Consider the following 16,247-nt stretch of genomic DNA (forward strand, 5'->3'; position numbering starts at 1 on the left):
TTTCATTGCAAGCGAGCCCGAAAGTGTTTTTATGCTTCATAATGGGTTGTAAAAGCAAAGATGCAGTTTGCTGAAAACAAGTTGTTCTTTGACAGTCTTGAATACTGAGTGCGGTTCAGTTAATAAAACTGTCTTTCTGGTGCTCATTGCAAGCAAGCCAGAAAGTGTTTTTCTGTGTTCCAATTGCTAGTATAAACAAATACGCAGTCTGCTGAAAGCAAGCTGTGCTCTGACAGTCTTTCTTATGGAGCGCAGTTCCGCTAATAAAACTCTTTCTGCCTTTCATTGCAAGCGAGCCCGAAAGTGTTTTTATGCTTCATAATGGATTGTAAAAGCAAAGATGCAGTTTGCTGAAAACAAGTTGTTCTTTGACAGTCTTGAATACTGAGTGCGGTTCAGTTAATAAAACTGTCTTTCTGGTGCTCATTGCAAGCAAGCCAGAAAGTGTTTTTCTGTGTTCCAATTGCTAGTATAAAGAAATACGCAGTCTGCTGAAAGCAAGCTGTTCTCTGACAGTCTTTCTTATGGAGTGCAGTTCAGCTAATAAAACTCTTTCTGCCTTTCATTGCAAGCGAGCCCGAAAGTGTTTTTATGCTTCATAATGGACTGTAAAAGCAAAGATGCAGTTTGCTGAAAACAAGTTGTTCTTTGACAGTCTTGAATACTGAGTGCGGTTCAGTTAATAAAACTGTCTTTCTGGTGCTCATTGCAAACAAACCAGAAAGTGTTTTTCTGTGTTCTACTTGTTAGTATAAACAAATATGCAGTCTGCTGAAAGCAAGCTGTGCTCTGACAGTCTTTCTTATGGAGTGCAGTTCAGCTAATAAAACTCTTTCTGCCTTTCATTGCAAGCGAGCCCGAAAGTGTTTTTATGCTTCATAATGGGTTGTAAAAGCAAAGATGCAGTTTGCTGAAAACAAGTTGTTCTTTGACAGTCTTGAATACTGAGTGCGGTTCAGTTAATAAAACTGTCTTTCTGGTGCTCATTGCAAGCAAGCCAGAAAGTGTTTTTCTGTGTTCCAATTGCTAGTATAAAGAAATACGCAGTCTGCTGAAAGCAAGCTGTTCTCTGACAGTCTTTCTTATGGAGTGCAGTTCAGCTAATAAAACTCTTTCTGCCTTTCATTGCAAGCGAGCCCGAAAGTGTTTTTATGCTTCATAATGGACTGTAAAAGCAAAGATGCAGTTTGCTGAAAACAAGTTGTTCTTTGACAGTCTTGGATACTGAGTGCGGTTCAGTTAATAAAACTGTCTTTCTGGTGCTCATTGCAAGCAAGCCAGAAAGTGTTTTTCTGTGTTCCAATTGCTAGTATAAAGAAATACGCAGTCTGCTGAAAGCAAGCTGTTCTCTGACAGTCTTTCTTATGGAGTGCAGTTCAGCTAATAAAACTCTTTCTGCCTTTCATTGCAAGCGAGCCCGAAAGTGTTTTTATGCTTCATAATGGATTGTAAAAGCAAAGATGCAGTTTGCTGAAAACAAGTTGTTCTTTGACAGTCTTGAATACTGAGTGCGGTTCAGTTAATAAAACTGTCTTTCTGGTGCTCATTGCAAGCAAGCCAGAAAGTGTTTTTCTGTGTTCCAATTGCTAGTATAAAGAAATACGCAGTCTGCTGAAAGCAAGCTGTTCTCTGACAGTCTTTCTTATGGAGTGCAGTTCAGCTAATAAAACTCTTTCTGCCTTTCATTGCAAGCGAGCCCGAAAGTGTTTTTATGCTTCATAATGGACTGTAAAAGCAAAGATGCAGTTTGCTGAAAACAAGTTGTTCTTTGACAGTCTTGAATACTGAGTGCGGTTCAGTTAATAAAACTGTCTTTCTGGTGCTCATTGCAAACAAACCAGAAAGTGTTTTTCTGTGTTCTACTTGTTAGTATAAACAAATATGCAGTCTGCTGAAAGCAAGCTGTGCTCTGACAGTCTTTCTTATGGAGTGCAGTTCAGCTAATAAAACTCTTTCTGCCTTTCATTGCAAGCGAGCCCGAAAGTGTTTTTATGCTTCATAATGGGTTGTAAAAGCAAAGATGCAGTTTGCTGAAAACAAGTTGTTCTTTGACAGTCTTGAATACTGAGTGCGGTTCAGTTAATAAAACTGTCTTTCTGGTGCTCATTGCAAACACGCCAGAAAGTGTTTTTCTGTGTTCCAATTGTTAGTATAAACAAATACGCAGTCTGCTGAAAGCAAGCTGTGCTCTGACAGTCTTTCTTATGGAGCGCAGTTCCGCTAATAAAACTCTTTCTGCCTTTCATTGCAAGCGAGCCCGAAAGTGTTTTTATGCTTCATAATGGGTTGTAAAAGCAAAGATGCAGTTTGCTGAAAACAAGTTGTTCTTTGACAGTCTTGAATACTGAGTGCGGTTCAGTTAATAAAACTGTCTTTCTGGTGCTCATTGCAAGCAAGCCAGAAAGTGTTTTTCTGTGTTCCAATTGTTAGTATAAACAAATACGCAGTCTGCTGAAAGCAAGCTGTGCTCTGACAGTCTTTCTTATGGAGCGCAGTTCCGCTAATAAAACTCTTTCTGCCTTTCATTGCAAGCGAGCCCGAAAGTGTTTTTATGCTTCATAATGGACTGTAAAAGCAAAGATGCAGTTTGCTGAAAACAAGTTGTTCTTTGACAGTCTTGAATACTGAGTGCGGTTCAGTTAATAAAACTGTCTTTCTGGTGCTCATTGCAAGCAAGCCAGAAAGTGTTTTTCTGTGTTCCAATTGCTAGTATAAACAAATACGCAGTCTGCTGAAAGCAAGCTGTTCTCTGACAGTCTTTCTTATGGAGTGCAGTTCAGCTAATAAAACTCTTTCTGCCTTTCATTGCAAGCGAGCCCGAAAGTGTTTTTATGCTTCATAATGGACTGTAAAAGCAAAGATGCAGTTTGCTGAAAACAAGTTGTTCTGTGACAGTCTTGAATACTGAGTGCGGTTCAGTTAATAAAACTGTCTTTCTGGTGCTCATTGCAAACAAACCAGAAAGTGTTTTTCTGTGTTCTACTTGTTAGTATAAACAAATACGCAGTCTGCTGAAAGCAAGCTGTGCTCTGACAGTCTTTCTTATGGAGTGCAGTTCAGCTAATAAAACTCTTTCTGCCTTTCATTGCAAGCGAGCCCGAAAGTGTTTTTATGCTTCATAATGGGTTGTAAAAGCAAAGATGCAGTTTGCTGAAAACAAGTTGTTCTTTGACAGTCTTGAATACTGAGTGCGGTTCAGTTAATAAAACTGTCTTTCTGGTGCTCATTGCAAGCAAGCCAGAAAGTGTTTTTCTGTGTTCCAATTGCTAGTATAAAGAAATACGCAGTCTGCTGAAAGCAAGCTGTTCTCTGACAGTCTTTCTTATGGAGTGCAGTTCAGCTAATAAAACTCTTTCTGCCTTTCATTGCAAGCGAGCCCGAAAGTGTTTTTATGCTTCATAATGGACTGTAAAAGCAAAGATGCAGTTTGCTGAAAACAAGTTGTTCTTTGACAGTCTTGAATACTGAGTGCGGTTCAGTTAATAAAACTGTCTTTCTGGTGCTCATTGCAAACAAACCAGAAAGTGTTTTTCTGTGTTCTACTTGTTAGTATAAACAAATATGCAGTCTGCTGAAAGCAAGCTGTGCTCTGACAGTCTTTCTTACGGAGTGCAGTTCAGCTAATAAAACTCTTTCTGCCTTTCATTGCAAGCGAGCCCGAAAGTGTTTTTATGCTTCATAATGGGTTGTAAAAGCAAAGATGCAGTTTGCTGAAAACAAGTTGTTCTGTGACAGTCTTGAATACTGAGTGCGGTTCAGTTAATAAAACTGTCTTTCTGGTGCTCATTGCAAACACGCCAGAAAGTGTTTTTCTGTGTTCCAATTGTTAGTATAAACAAATACGCAGTCTGCTGAAAGCAAGCTGTGCTCTGACAGTCTTTCTTATGGAGCGCAGTTCCGCTAATAAAACTCTTTCTGCCTTTCATTGCAAGCGAGCCCGAAAGTGTTTTTATGCTTCATAATGGACTGTAAAAGCAAAGATGCAGTTTGCTGAAAACAAGTTGTTCTTTGACAGTCTTGAATACTGAGTGCGGTTCAGTTAATAAAACTGTCTTTCTGGTGCTCATTGCAAGCAAGCCAGAAAGTGTTTTTCTGTGTTCCAATTGCTAGTATAAAGAAATACGCAGTCTGCTGAAAGCAAGCTGTTCTCTGACAGTCTTTCTTATGGAGTGCAGTTCAGCTAATAAAACTCTTTCTGCCTTTCATTGCAAGCGAGCCCGAAAGTGTTTTTATGCTTCATAATGGACTGTAAAAGCAAAGATGCAGTTTGCTGAAAACAAGTTGTTCTGTGACAGTCTTGAATACTGAGTGCGGTTCAGTTAATAAAACTGTCTTTCTGGTGCTCATTGCAAACAAACCAGAAAGTGTTTTTTCTGTGTTCTACTTGTTAGTATAAACAAATATGCAGTCTGCTGAAAGCAAGCTGTGCTCTGACAGTCTTTCTTACGGAGTGCAGTTCAGCTAATAAAACTCTTTCTGCCTTTCATTGCAAGCGAGCCCGAAAGTGTTTTTATGCTTCATAATGGGTTGTAAAAGCAAAGATGCAGTTTGCTGAAAACAATTTGTTCTTTGACAGTCTTGAATACTGAGTGCGGTTCAGTTAATAAAACTGTCTTTCTGGTGCTCATTGCAAGCAAGCCAGAAAGTGTTTTTCTGTGTTCCAATTGCTAGTATAAAGAAATACGCAGTCTGCTGAAAGCAAGCTGTTCTCTGACAGTCTTTCTTATGGAGTGCAGTTCAGCTAATAAAACTCTTTCTGCCTTTCATTGCAAGCGAGCCCGAAAGTGTTTTTATGCTTCATAATGGACTGTAAAAGCAAAGATGCAGTTTGCTGAAAACAAGTTGTTCTGTGACAGTCTTGAATACTGAGTGCGGTTCAGTTAATAAAACTGTCTTTCTGGTGCTCATTGCAAACACGCCAGAAAGTGTTTTTCTGTGTTCCAATTGTTAGTATAAACAAATACGCAGTCTGCTGAAAGCAAGCTGTGCTCTGACAGTCTTTCTTATGGAGCGCAGTTCCGCTAATAAAACTCTTTCTGCCTTTCATTGCAAGCGAGCCCGAAAGTGTTTTTATGCTTCATAATGGACTGTAAAAGCAAAGATGCAGTTTGCTGAAAACAAGTTGTTCTTTGACAGTCTTGAATACTGAGTGCGGTTCAGTTAATAAAACTGTCTTTCTGGTGCTCATTGCAAGCAAGCCAGAAAGTGTTTTTCTGTGTTCCAATTGCTAGTATAAAGAAATACGCAGTCTGCTGAAAGCAAGCTGTTCTCTGACAGTCTTTCTTATGGAGTGCAGTTCAGCTAATAAAACTCTTTCTGCCTTTCATTGCAAGCGAGCCCGAAAGTGTTTTTATGCTTCATAATGGACTGTAAAAGCAAAGATGCAGTTTGCTGAAAACAAGTTGTTCTTTGACAGTCTTGAATACTGAGTGCGGTTCAGTTAATAAAACTGTCTTTCTGGTGCTCATTGCAAACAAACCAGAAAGTATTTTTCTGTGTTCTACTTGTTAGTATAAACAAATATGCAGTCTGCTGAAAGCAAGCTGTGCTCTGACAGTCTTTCTTATGGAGCGCAGTTCCGCTAATAAAACTCTTTCTGCCTTTCATTGCAAGCGAGCCCGAAAGTGTTTTTATGCTTCATAATGGACTGTAAAAGCAAAGATGCAGTTTGCTGAAAACAAGTTGTTCTTTGACAGTCTTGAATACTGAGTGCGGTTCAGTTAATAAAACTGTCTTTCTGGTGCTCATTGCAAACAAACCAGAAAGTGTTTTTCTGTGTTCTACTTGTTAGTATAAACAAATATGCAGTCTGCTGAAAGCAAGCTGTGCTCTGACAGTCTTTCTTACGGAGTGCAGTTCAGCTAATAAAACTCTTTCTGCCTTTCATTGCAAGCGAGCCCGAAAGTGTTTTTATGCTTCATAATGGGTTGTAAAAGCAAAGATGCAGTTTGCTGAAAACAAGTTGTTCTTTGACAGTCTTGAATACTGAGTGCGGTTCAGTTAATAAAACTGTCTTTCTGGTGCTCATTGCAAACAAACCAGAAAGTGTTTTTCTGTGTTCCAATTGCTAGTATAAAGAAATACGCAGTCTGCTGAAAGCAAGCTGCTCTCTGACAGTCTTTCTTATGGAGTGCAGTTCAGCTAATAAAACTCTTTCTGCCTTTCATTGCAAGCGAGCCCGAAAGTGTTTTTATGCTTCATAATGGACTGTAAAAGCAAAGATGCAGTTTGCTGAAAACAAGTTGTTCTGTGACAGTCTTGAATACTGAGTGCGGTTCAGTTAATAAAACTGTCTTTCTGGTGCTCATTGCAAACACGCCAGAAAGTGTTTTTCTGTGTTCCAATTGTTAGTATAAACAAATACGCAGTCTGCTGAAAGCAAGCTGTGCTCTGACAGTCTTTCTTATGGAGCGCAGTTCCGCTAATAAAACTCTTTCTGCCTTTCATTGCAAGCGAGCCCGAAAGTGTTTTTATGCTTCATAATGGACTGTAAAAGCAAAGATGCAGTTTGCTGAAAACAAGTTGTTCTTTGACAGTCTTGAATACTGAGTGCGGTTCAGTTAATAAAACTGTCTTTCTGGTGCTCATTGCAAACAAACCAGAAAGTGTTTTTCTGTGTTCTACTTGTTAGTATAAACAAATATGCAGTCTGCTGAAAGCAAGCTGTGCTCTGACAGTCTTTCTTATGGAGCGCAGTTCCGCTAATAAAACTCTTTCTGCCTTTCATTGCAAGCGAGCCCGAAAGTGTTTTTATGCTTCATAATGGGTTGTAAAAGCAAAGATGCAGTTTGCTGAAAACAAGTTGTTCTTTGACAGTCTTGAATACTGAGTGCGGTTCAGTTAATAAAACTGTCTTTCTGGTGCTCATTGCAAGCAAGCCAGAAAGTGTTTTTCTGTGTTCCAATTGTTAGTATAAACAAATACGCAGTCTGCTGAAAGCAAGCTGTTCTCTGACAGTCTTTCTTATGGAGTGCAGTTCAGCTAATAAAACTCTTTCTGCCTTTCATTGCAAGCGAGCCCGAAAGTGTTTTTATGCTTCATAATGGACTGTAAAAGCAAAGATGCAGTTTGCTGAAAACAAGTTGTTCTTTGACAGTCTTGAATACTGAGTGCGGTTCAGTTAATAAAACTGTCTTTCTGGTGCTCATTGCAAGCAAGCCAGAAAGTGTTTTTCTGTGTTCCAATTGTTAGTATAAACAAATACGCAGTCTGCTGAAAGCAAGCTGTGCTCTGACAGTCTTTCTTATGGAGCGCAGTTCCGCTAATAAAACTCTTTCTGCCTTTCATTGCAAGCGAGCCCGAAAGTGTTTTTATGCTTCATAATGGACTGTAAAAGCAAAGATGCAGTTTGCTGAAAACAAGTTGTTCTTTGACAGTCTTGAATACTAAGTGCGGTTCAGTTAATAAAACTGTCTTTCTGGTGCTCATTGCAAACACGCCAGAAAGTGTTTTTCTGTGTTCCATTGTTAGTATAAACAAATACGCAGTCTGCTGAAAGCAAGCTGTGCTCTGACAGTCTTTCTTATGGAGCGCAGTTCCGCTAATAAAACTCTTTCTGCCTTTCATTGCAAGCGAGCCCGAAAGTGTTTTTATGCTTCATAATGGACTGTAAAAGCAAAGATGCAGTTTGCTGAAAACAAGTTGTTCTTTGACAGTCTTGAATACTGAGTGCGGTTCAGTTAATAAAACTGTCTTTCTGGTGCTCATTGCAAGCAAGCCAGAAAGTGTTTTTCTGTGTTCCAATTGCTAGTATAAAGAAATACGCAGTCTGCTGAAAGCAAGCTGTTCTCTGACAGTCTTTCTTATGGAGTGCAGTTCAGCTAATAAAACTCTTTCTGCCTTTCATTGCAAGCGAGCCCGAAAGTGTTTTTATGCTTCATAATGGACTGTAAAAGCAAAGATGCAGTTTGCTGAAAACAAGTTGTTCTTTGACAGTCTTGAATACTGAGTGCGGTTCAGTTAATAAAACTGTCTTTCTGGTGCTAATTGCAAACAAACCAGAAAGTGTTTTTCTGTGTTCTACTTGTTAGTATAAACAAATATGCAGTCTGCTGAAAGCAAGCTGTCCTCTGACAGTCTTTCTTATGGAGTGCAGTTCAGCTAATAAAACTCTTTCTGCCTTTCATTGCAAGCGAGCCCGAAAGTGTTTTTATGCTTCATAATGGGTTGTAAAAGCAAAGATGCAGTTTGCTGAAAACAAGTTGTTCTTTGACAGTCTTGAATACTGAGTGCGGTTCAGTTAATAAAACTGTCTTTCTGGTGCTCATTGCAAGCAAGCCAGAAAGTGTTTTTCTGTGTTCCAATTGCTAGTATAAAGAAATACGCAGTCTGCTGAAAGCAAGCTGTTCTCTGACAGTCTTTCTTATGGAGCGCAGTTCCGCTAATAAAACTCTTTCTGCCTTTCATTGCAAGCGAGCCCGAAAGTGTTTTTATGCTTCATAATGGACTGTAAAAGCAAAGATGCAGTTTGCTGAAAACAAGTTGTTCTTTGACAGTCTTGAATACTGAGTGCGGTTCAGTTAATAAAACTGTCTTTCTGGTGCTCATTGCAAACAAACCAGAAAGTGTTTTTCTGTGTTCTACTTGTTAGTATAAACAAATATGCAGTCTGCTGAAAGCAAGCTGTGCTCTGACAGTCTTTCTTACGGAGTGCAGTTCAGCTAATAAAACTCTTTCTGCCTTTCATTGCAAGCGAGCCCGAAAGTGTTTTTATGCTTCATAATGGGTTGTAAAAGCAAAGATGCAGTTTGCTGAAAACAAGTTGTTCTTTGACAGTCTTGAATACTGAGTGCGGTTCAGTTAATAAAACTGTCTTTCTGGTGCTCATTGCAAGCAAGCCAGAAAGTGTTTTTCTGTGTTCCAATTGCTAGTATAAAGAAATACGCAGTCTGCTGAAAGCAAGCTGTTCTCTGACAGTCTTTCTTATGGAGTGCAGTTCAGCTAATAAAACTCTTTCTGCCTTTCATTGCAAGCGAGCCCGAAAGTGTTTTTATGCTTCATAATGGACTGTAAAAGCAAAGATGCAGTTTGCTGAAAACAAGTTGTTCTTTGACAGTCTTGAATACTGAGTGCGGTTCAGTTAATAAAACTGTCTTTCTGGTGCTCATTGCAAACAAACCAGAAAGTGTTTTTCTGTGTTCTACTTGTTAGTATAAACAAATATGCAGTCTGCTGAAAGCAAGCTGTGCTCTGACAGTCTTTCTTATGGAGCGCAGTTCCGCTAATAAAACTCTTTCTGCCTTTCATTGCAAGCGAGCCCGAAAGTGTTTTTATGCTTCATAATGGGTTGTAAAAGCAAAGATGCAGTTTGCTGAAAACAAGTTGTTCTTTGACAGTCTTGAATACTGAGTGCGGTTCAGTTAATAAAACTGTCTTTCTGGTGCTCATTGCAAGCAAGCCAGAAAGTATTTTTCTGTGTTCCAATTGTTAGTATAAACAAATACGCAGTCTGCTGAAAGCAAGCTGTTCTCTGACAGTCTTTCTTATGGAGTGCAGTTCAGCTAATAAAACTCTTTCTGCCTTTCATTGCAAGCGAGCCCGAAAGTGTTTTTATGCTTCATAATGGACTGTAAAAGCAAAGATGCAGTTTGCTGAAAACAAGTTGTTCTTTGACAGTCTTGAATACTGAGTGCGGTTCAGTTAATAAAACTGTCTTTCTGGTGCTCATTGCAAGCAAGCCAGAAAGTATTTTTCTGTGTTCCAATTGTTAGTATAAACAAATACGCAGTCTGCTGAAAGCAAGCTGTGCTCTGACAGTCTTTCTTATGGAGCGCAGTTCCGCTAATAAAACTCTTTCTGCCTTTCATTGCAAGCGAGCCCGAAAGTGTTTTTATGCTTCATAATGGACTGTAAAAGCAAAGATGCAGTTTGCTGAAAACAAGTTGTTCTTTGACAGTCTTGAATACTAAGTGCGGTTCAGTTAATAAAACTGTCTTTCTGGTGCTCATTGCAAACACGCCAGAAAGTGTTTTTCTGTGTTCCATTGTTAGTATAAACAAATACGCAGTCTGCTGAAAGCAAGCTGTGCTCTGACAGTCTTTCTTATGGAGCGCAGTTCCGCTAATAAAACTCTTTCTGCCTTTCATTGCAAGCGAGCCCGAAAGTGTTTTTATGCTTCATAATGGACTGTAAAAGCAAAGATGCAGTTTGCTGAAAACAAGTTGTTCTTTGACAGTCTTGAATACTGAGTGCGGTTCAGTTAATAAAACTGTCTTTCTGGTGCTCATTGCAAGCAAGCCAGAAAGTGTTTTTCTGTGTTCCAATTGCTAGTATAAAGAAATACGCAGTCTGCTGAAAGCAAGCTGTTCTCTGACAGTCTTTCTTATGGAGTGCAGTTCAGCTAATAAAACTCTTTCTGCCTTTCATTGCAAGCGAGCCCGAAAGTGTTTTTATGCTTCATAATGGACTGTAAAAGCAAAGATGCAGTTTGCTGAAAACAAGTTGTTCTTTGACAGTCTTGAATACTGAGTGCGGTTCAGTTAATAAAACTGTCTTTCTGGTGCTCATTGCAAACAAACCAGAAAGTGTTTTTCTGTGTTCTACTTGTTAGTATAAACAAATACCCAGTCTGCTGAAAGCAAGCTGTGCTCTGACAGTCTTTCTTATGGAGCGCAGTTCCGCTAATAAAACTCTTTCTGCCTTTCATTGCAAGCGAGCCCGAAAGTGTTTTTATGCTTCATAATGGACTGTAAAAGCAAAGATGCAGTTTGCTGAAAACAAGTTGTTCTTTGACAGTCTTGAATACTGAGTGCGGTTCAGTTAATAAAACTGTCTTTCTGGTGCTCATTGCAAGCAAGCCAGAAAGTGTTTTTCTGTGTTCCAATTGCTAGTATAAAGAAATACGCAGTCTGCTGAAAGCAAGCTGTTCTCTGACAGTCTTTCTTATGAAGTGCAGTTCAGCTAATAAAACTCTTTCTGCCTTTCATTGCAAGCGAGCCCGAAAGTGTTTTTATGCTTCATAATGGACTGTAAAAGCAAAGATGCAGTTTGCTGAAAACAAGTTGTTCTTTGACAGTCTTGAATACTGAGTGTGGTTCAGTTAATAAAACTGTCTTTCTGGTGCTCATTGCAAACAAACCAGAAAGTGTTTTTCTGTGTTCTACTTGTTAGTATAAACAAATACGCAGTCTGCTGAAAGCAAGCTGTGCTCTGACAGTCTTTCTTATGGAGTGCAGTTCAGCTAATAAAACTCTTTCTGCCTTTCATTGCAAGCGAGCCCGAAAGTGTTTTTATGCTTCATAATGGGTTGTAAAAGCAAAGATGCAGTTTGCTGAAAACAAGTTGTTCTTTGACAGTCTTGAATACTGAGTGCGGTTCAGTTAATAAAACTGTCTTTCTGGTGCTCATTGCAAGCAAGCCAGAAAGTGTTTTTCTGTGTTCCAATTGCTAGTATAAAGAAATACACAGTCTGCTGAAAGCAAGCTGTTCTCTGACAGTCTTTCTTATGGAGTGCAGTTCAGCTAATAAAACTCTTTCTGCCTTTCATTGCAAGCGAGCCCGAAAGTGTTTTTATGCTTCATAATGGACTGTAAAAGCAAAGATGCAGTTTGCTGAAAACAAGTTGTTCTTTGACAGTCTTGAATACTGAGTGCGGTTCAGTTAATAAAACTGTCTTTCTGGTCCTCATTGCAAGCAAGCCAGAAAGTGTTTTTCTGTGTTCCAATTGTTAGTATAAACAAATACGCAGTCTGCTGAAAGCAAGCTGTGCTCTGACAGTCTTTCTTATGGAGCGCAGTTCCGCTAATAAAACTCTTTCTGCCTTTCATTGCAAGCGAGCCCGAAAGTGTTTTTATGCTTCATAATGGACTGTAAAAGCAAAGATGCAGTTTGCTGAAAACAAGTTGTTCTTTGACAGTCTTGAATACTGAGTGCGGTTCAGTTAATAAAACTGTCTTTCTGGTGCTCATTGCAAGCAAGCCAGAAAGTATTTTTCTGTGTTCCAATTGTTAGTATAAACAAATACGCAGTCTGCTGAAAGCAAGCTGTTCTCTGACAGTCTTTCTTATGGAGTGCAGTTCAGCTAATAAAACTCTTTCTGCCTTTCATTGCAAGCGAGCCCGAAAGTGTTTTTATGCTTCATAATGGACTGTAAAAGCAAAGATGCAGTTTGCTGAAAACAAGTTGTTCTTTGACAGTCTTGAATACTGAGTGCGGTTCAGTTAATAAAACTGTCTTTCTGGTGCTCATTGCAAGCAAGCCAGAAAGTATTTTTCTGTGTTCCAATTGTTAGTATAAACAAATACGCAGTCTGCTGAAAGCAAGCTGTGCTCTGACAGTCTTTCTTATGGAGCGCAGTTCCGCTAATAAAACTCTTTCTGCCTTTCATTGCAAGCGAGCCCGAAAGTGTTTTTATGCTTCATAATGGACTGTAAAAGCAAAGATGCAGTTTGCTGAAAACAAGTTGTTCTTTGACAGTCTTGAATACTAAGTGCGGTTCAGTTAATAAAACTGTCTTTCTGGTGCTCATTGCAAACACGCCAGAAAGTGTTTTTCTGTGTTCCATTGTTAGTATAAACAAATACGCAGTCTGCTGAAAGCAAGCTGTGCTCTGACAGTCTTTCTTATGGAGCGCAGTTCCGCTAATAAAACTCTTTCTGCCTTTCATTGCAAGCGAGCCCGAAAGTGTTTTTATGCTTCATAATGGACTGTAAAAGCAAAGATGCAGTTTGCTGAAAACAAGTTGTTCTTTGACAGTCTTGAATACTGAGTGCGGTTCAGTTAATAAAACTGTCTTTCTGGTGCTCATTGCAAGCAAGCCAGAAAGTGTTTTTCTGTGTTCCAATTGCTAGTATAAAGAAATACGCAGTCTGCTGAAAGCAAGCTGTTCTCTGACAGTCTTTCTTATGGAGTGCAGTTCAGCTAATAAAACTCTTTCTGCCTTTCATTGCAAGCGAGCCCGAAAGTGTTTTTATGCTTCATAATGGACTGTAAAAGCAAAGATGCAGTTTGCTGAAAACAAGTTGTTCTTTGACAGTCTTGAATACTGAGTGCGGTTCAGTTAATAAAACTGTCTTTCTGGTGCTCATTGCAAACAAACCAGAAAGTGTTTTTCTGTGTTCTACTTGTTAGTATAAACAAATACCCAGTCTGCTGAAAGCAAGCTGTGCTCTGACAGTCTTTCTTATGGAGCGCAGTTCCGCTAATAAAACTCTTTCTGCCTTTCATTGCAAGCGAGCCCGAAAGTGTTTTTATGCTTCATAATGGACTGTAAAAGCAAAGATGCAGTTTGCTGAAAACAAGTTGTTCTTTGACAGTCTTGAATACTGAGTGCGGTTCAGTTAATAAAACTGTCTTTCTGGTGCTCATTGCAAGCAAGCCAGAAAGTGTTTTTCTGTGTTCCAATTGCTAGTATAAAGAAATACGCAGTCTGCTGAAAGCAAGCTGTTCTCTGACAGTCTTTCTTATGAAGTGCAGTTCAGCTAATAAAACTCTTTCTGCCTTTCATTGCAAGCGAGCCCGAAAGTGTTTTTATGCTTCATAATGGACTGTAAAAGCAAAGATGCAGTTTGCTGAAAACAAGTTGTTCTTTGACAGTCTTGAATACTGAGTGTGGTTCAGTTAATAAAACTGTCTTTCTGGTGCTCATTGCAAACAAACCAGAAAGTGTTTTTCTGTGTTCTACTTGTTAGTATAAACAAATACGCAGTCTGCTGAAAGCAAGCTGTGCTCTGACAGTCTTTCTTATGGAGTGCAGTTCAGCTAATAAAACTCTTTCTGCCTTTCATTGCAAGCGAGCCCGAAAGTGTTTTTATGCTTCATAATGGGTTGTAAAAGCAAAGATGCAGTTTGCTGAAAACAAGTTGTTCTTTGACAGTCTTGAATACTGAGTGCGGTTCAGTTAATAAAACTGTCTTTCTGGTGCTCATTGCAAGCAAGCCAGAAAGTGTTTTTCTGTGTTCCAATTGCTAGTATAAAGAAATACACAGTCTGCTGAAAGCAAGCTGTTCTCTGACAGTCTTTCTTATGGAGTGCAGTTCAGCTAATAAAACTCTTTCTGCCTTTCATTGCAAGCGAGCCCGAAAGTGTTTTTATGCTTCATAATGGACTGTAAAAGCAAAGATGCAGTTTGCTGAAAACAAGTTGTTCTTTGACAGTCTTGAATACTGAGTGCGGTTCAGTTAATAAAACTGTCTTTCTGGTCCTCATTGCAAGCAAGCCAGAAAGTGTTTTTCTGTGTTCCAATTGTTAGTATAAACAAATACGCAGTCTGCTGAAAGCAAGCTGTGCTCTGACAGTCTTTCTTATGGAGCGCAGTTCCGCTAATAAAACTCTTTCTGCCTTTCATTGCAAGCGAGCCCGAAAGTGTTTTTATGCTTCATAATGGACTGTAAAAGCAAAGATGCAGTTTGCTGAAAACAAGTTGTTCTTTGACAGTCTTGAATACTAAGTGCGGTTCAGTTAATAAAACTGTCTTTCTGGTGCTCATTGCAAACACGCCAGAAAGTGTTTTTCTGTGTTCCATTGTTAGTATAAACAAATACGCAGTCTGCTGAAAGCAAGCTGTGCTCTGACAGTCTTTCTTATGGAGCGCAGTTCCGCTAATAAAACTCTTTCTGCCTTTCATTGCAAGCGAGCCCGAAAGTGTTTTTATGCTTCATAATGGACTGTAAAAGCAAAGATGCAGTTTGCTGAAAACAAGTTGTTCTTTGACAGTCTTGAATACTGAGTGCGGTTCAGTTAATAAAACTGTCTTTCTGGTGCTCATTGCAAGCAAGCCAGAAAGTGTTTTTCTGTGTTCCAATTGCTAGTATAAAGAAATACGCAGTCTGCTGAAAGCAAGCTGTTCTCTGACAGTCTTTCTTATGGAGTGCAGTTCAGCTAATAAAACTCTTTCTGCCTTTCATTGCAAGCGAGCCCGAAAGTGTTTTTATGCTTCATAATGGACTGTAAAAGCAAAGATGCAGTTTGCTGAAAACAAGTTGTTCTTTGACAGTCTTGAATACTGAGTGCGGTTCAGTTAATAAAACTGTCTTTCTGGTGCTCATTGCAAACAAACCAGAAAGTGTTTTTCTGTGTTCTACTTGTTAGTATAAACAAATAAGCAGTCTGCTGAAAGCAAGCTGTGCTCTGACAGTCTTTCTTATGGAGTGCAGTTCAGGTAATAAAACTCTTTCTGCCTTTCATTGCAAGCGAGCCCGAAAGTGTTTTTATGCTTCATAATGGGTTGTAAAAGCAAAGATGCAGTTTGCTGAAAACAAGTTGTTCTTTGACAGTCTTGAATACTGAGTGCGGTTCAGTTAATAAAACTGTCTTTCTGGTGCTCATTGCAAGCAAGCCAGAAAGTGTTTTTCTGTGTTCCAATTGCTAGTATAAAGAAATACGCAGTCTGCTGAAAGCAAGCTGTTCTCTGACAGTCTTTCTTATGGAGTGCAGTTCAGCTAATAAAACTCTTTCTGCCTTTCATTGCAAGCGAGCCCGAAAGTGTTTTTATGCTTCATAATGGACTGTAAAAGCAAAGATGCAGTTTGCTGAAAACAAGTTGTTCTTTGACAGTCTTGAATACTGAGTGCGGTTCAGTTAATAAAACTGTCTTTCTGGTGCTCATTGCAAACAAACCAGAAAGTGTTTTTCTGTGTTCTACTTGTTAGTATAAACAAATATGCAGTCTGCTGAAAGCAAGCTGTGCTCTGACAGTCTTTCTTATGGAGTGCAGTTCAGCTAATAAAACTCTTTCTGCCTTTCATTGCAAGCGAGCCCGAAAGTGTTTTTATGCTTCATAATGGACTGTAAAAGCAAAGATGCAGTTTGCTGAAAACAAGTTGTTCTGTGACAGTCTTGAATACTGAGTGCGGTTCAGTTAATAAAACTGTCTTTCTGGTGCTCATTGCAAACACGCCAGAAAGTGTTTTTCTGTGTTCCAATTGTTAGTATAAACAAATACGCAGTCTGCTGAAAGCAAGCTGTTCTCTGACAGTCTTTCTTATGGAGTGCAGTTCAGCTAATAAAACTCTTTCTGCCTTTCATTGCAAGCGAGCCCGAAAGTGTTTTTATGCTTCATAATGGACTGTAAAAGCAAAGATGCAGTTTGCTGAAAACAAGTTGTTCTTTGACAGACTTGAATACTGAGTGCGGTTCAGTTAATAAAACTGTCTTTCTGGTGCTCATTGCAAACAAACCAGAAAGTGTTTTTCTGTGTTCTACTTGTTAGTATAAACAAATATGCAGTCTGCTGAAAGCAAGCTGTGCTCTGACAGTCTTTCTTATGGAGTGCAGTTCAGCTAATAAAACTCTTTCTGCCTTTCATTGCA

This window comes from Hoplias malabaricus, chromosome X2, assembly GCF_029633855.1.
Source record: "Hoplias malabaricus isolate fHopMal1 chromosome X2, fHopMal1.hap1, whole genome shotgun sequence".
In the NCBI taxonomy this organism is placed as follows: domain Eukaryota; kingdom Metazoa; phylum Chordata; class Actinopteri; order Characiformes; family Erythrinidae; genus Hoplias; species Hoplias malabaricus.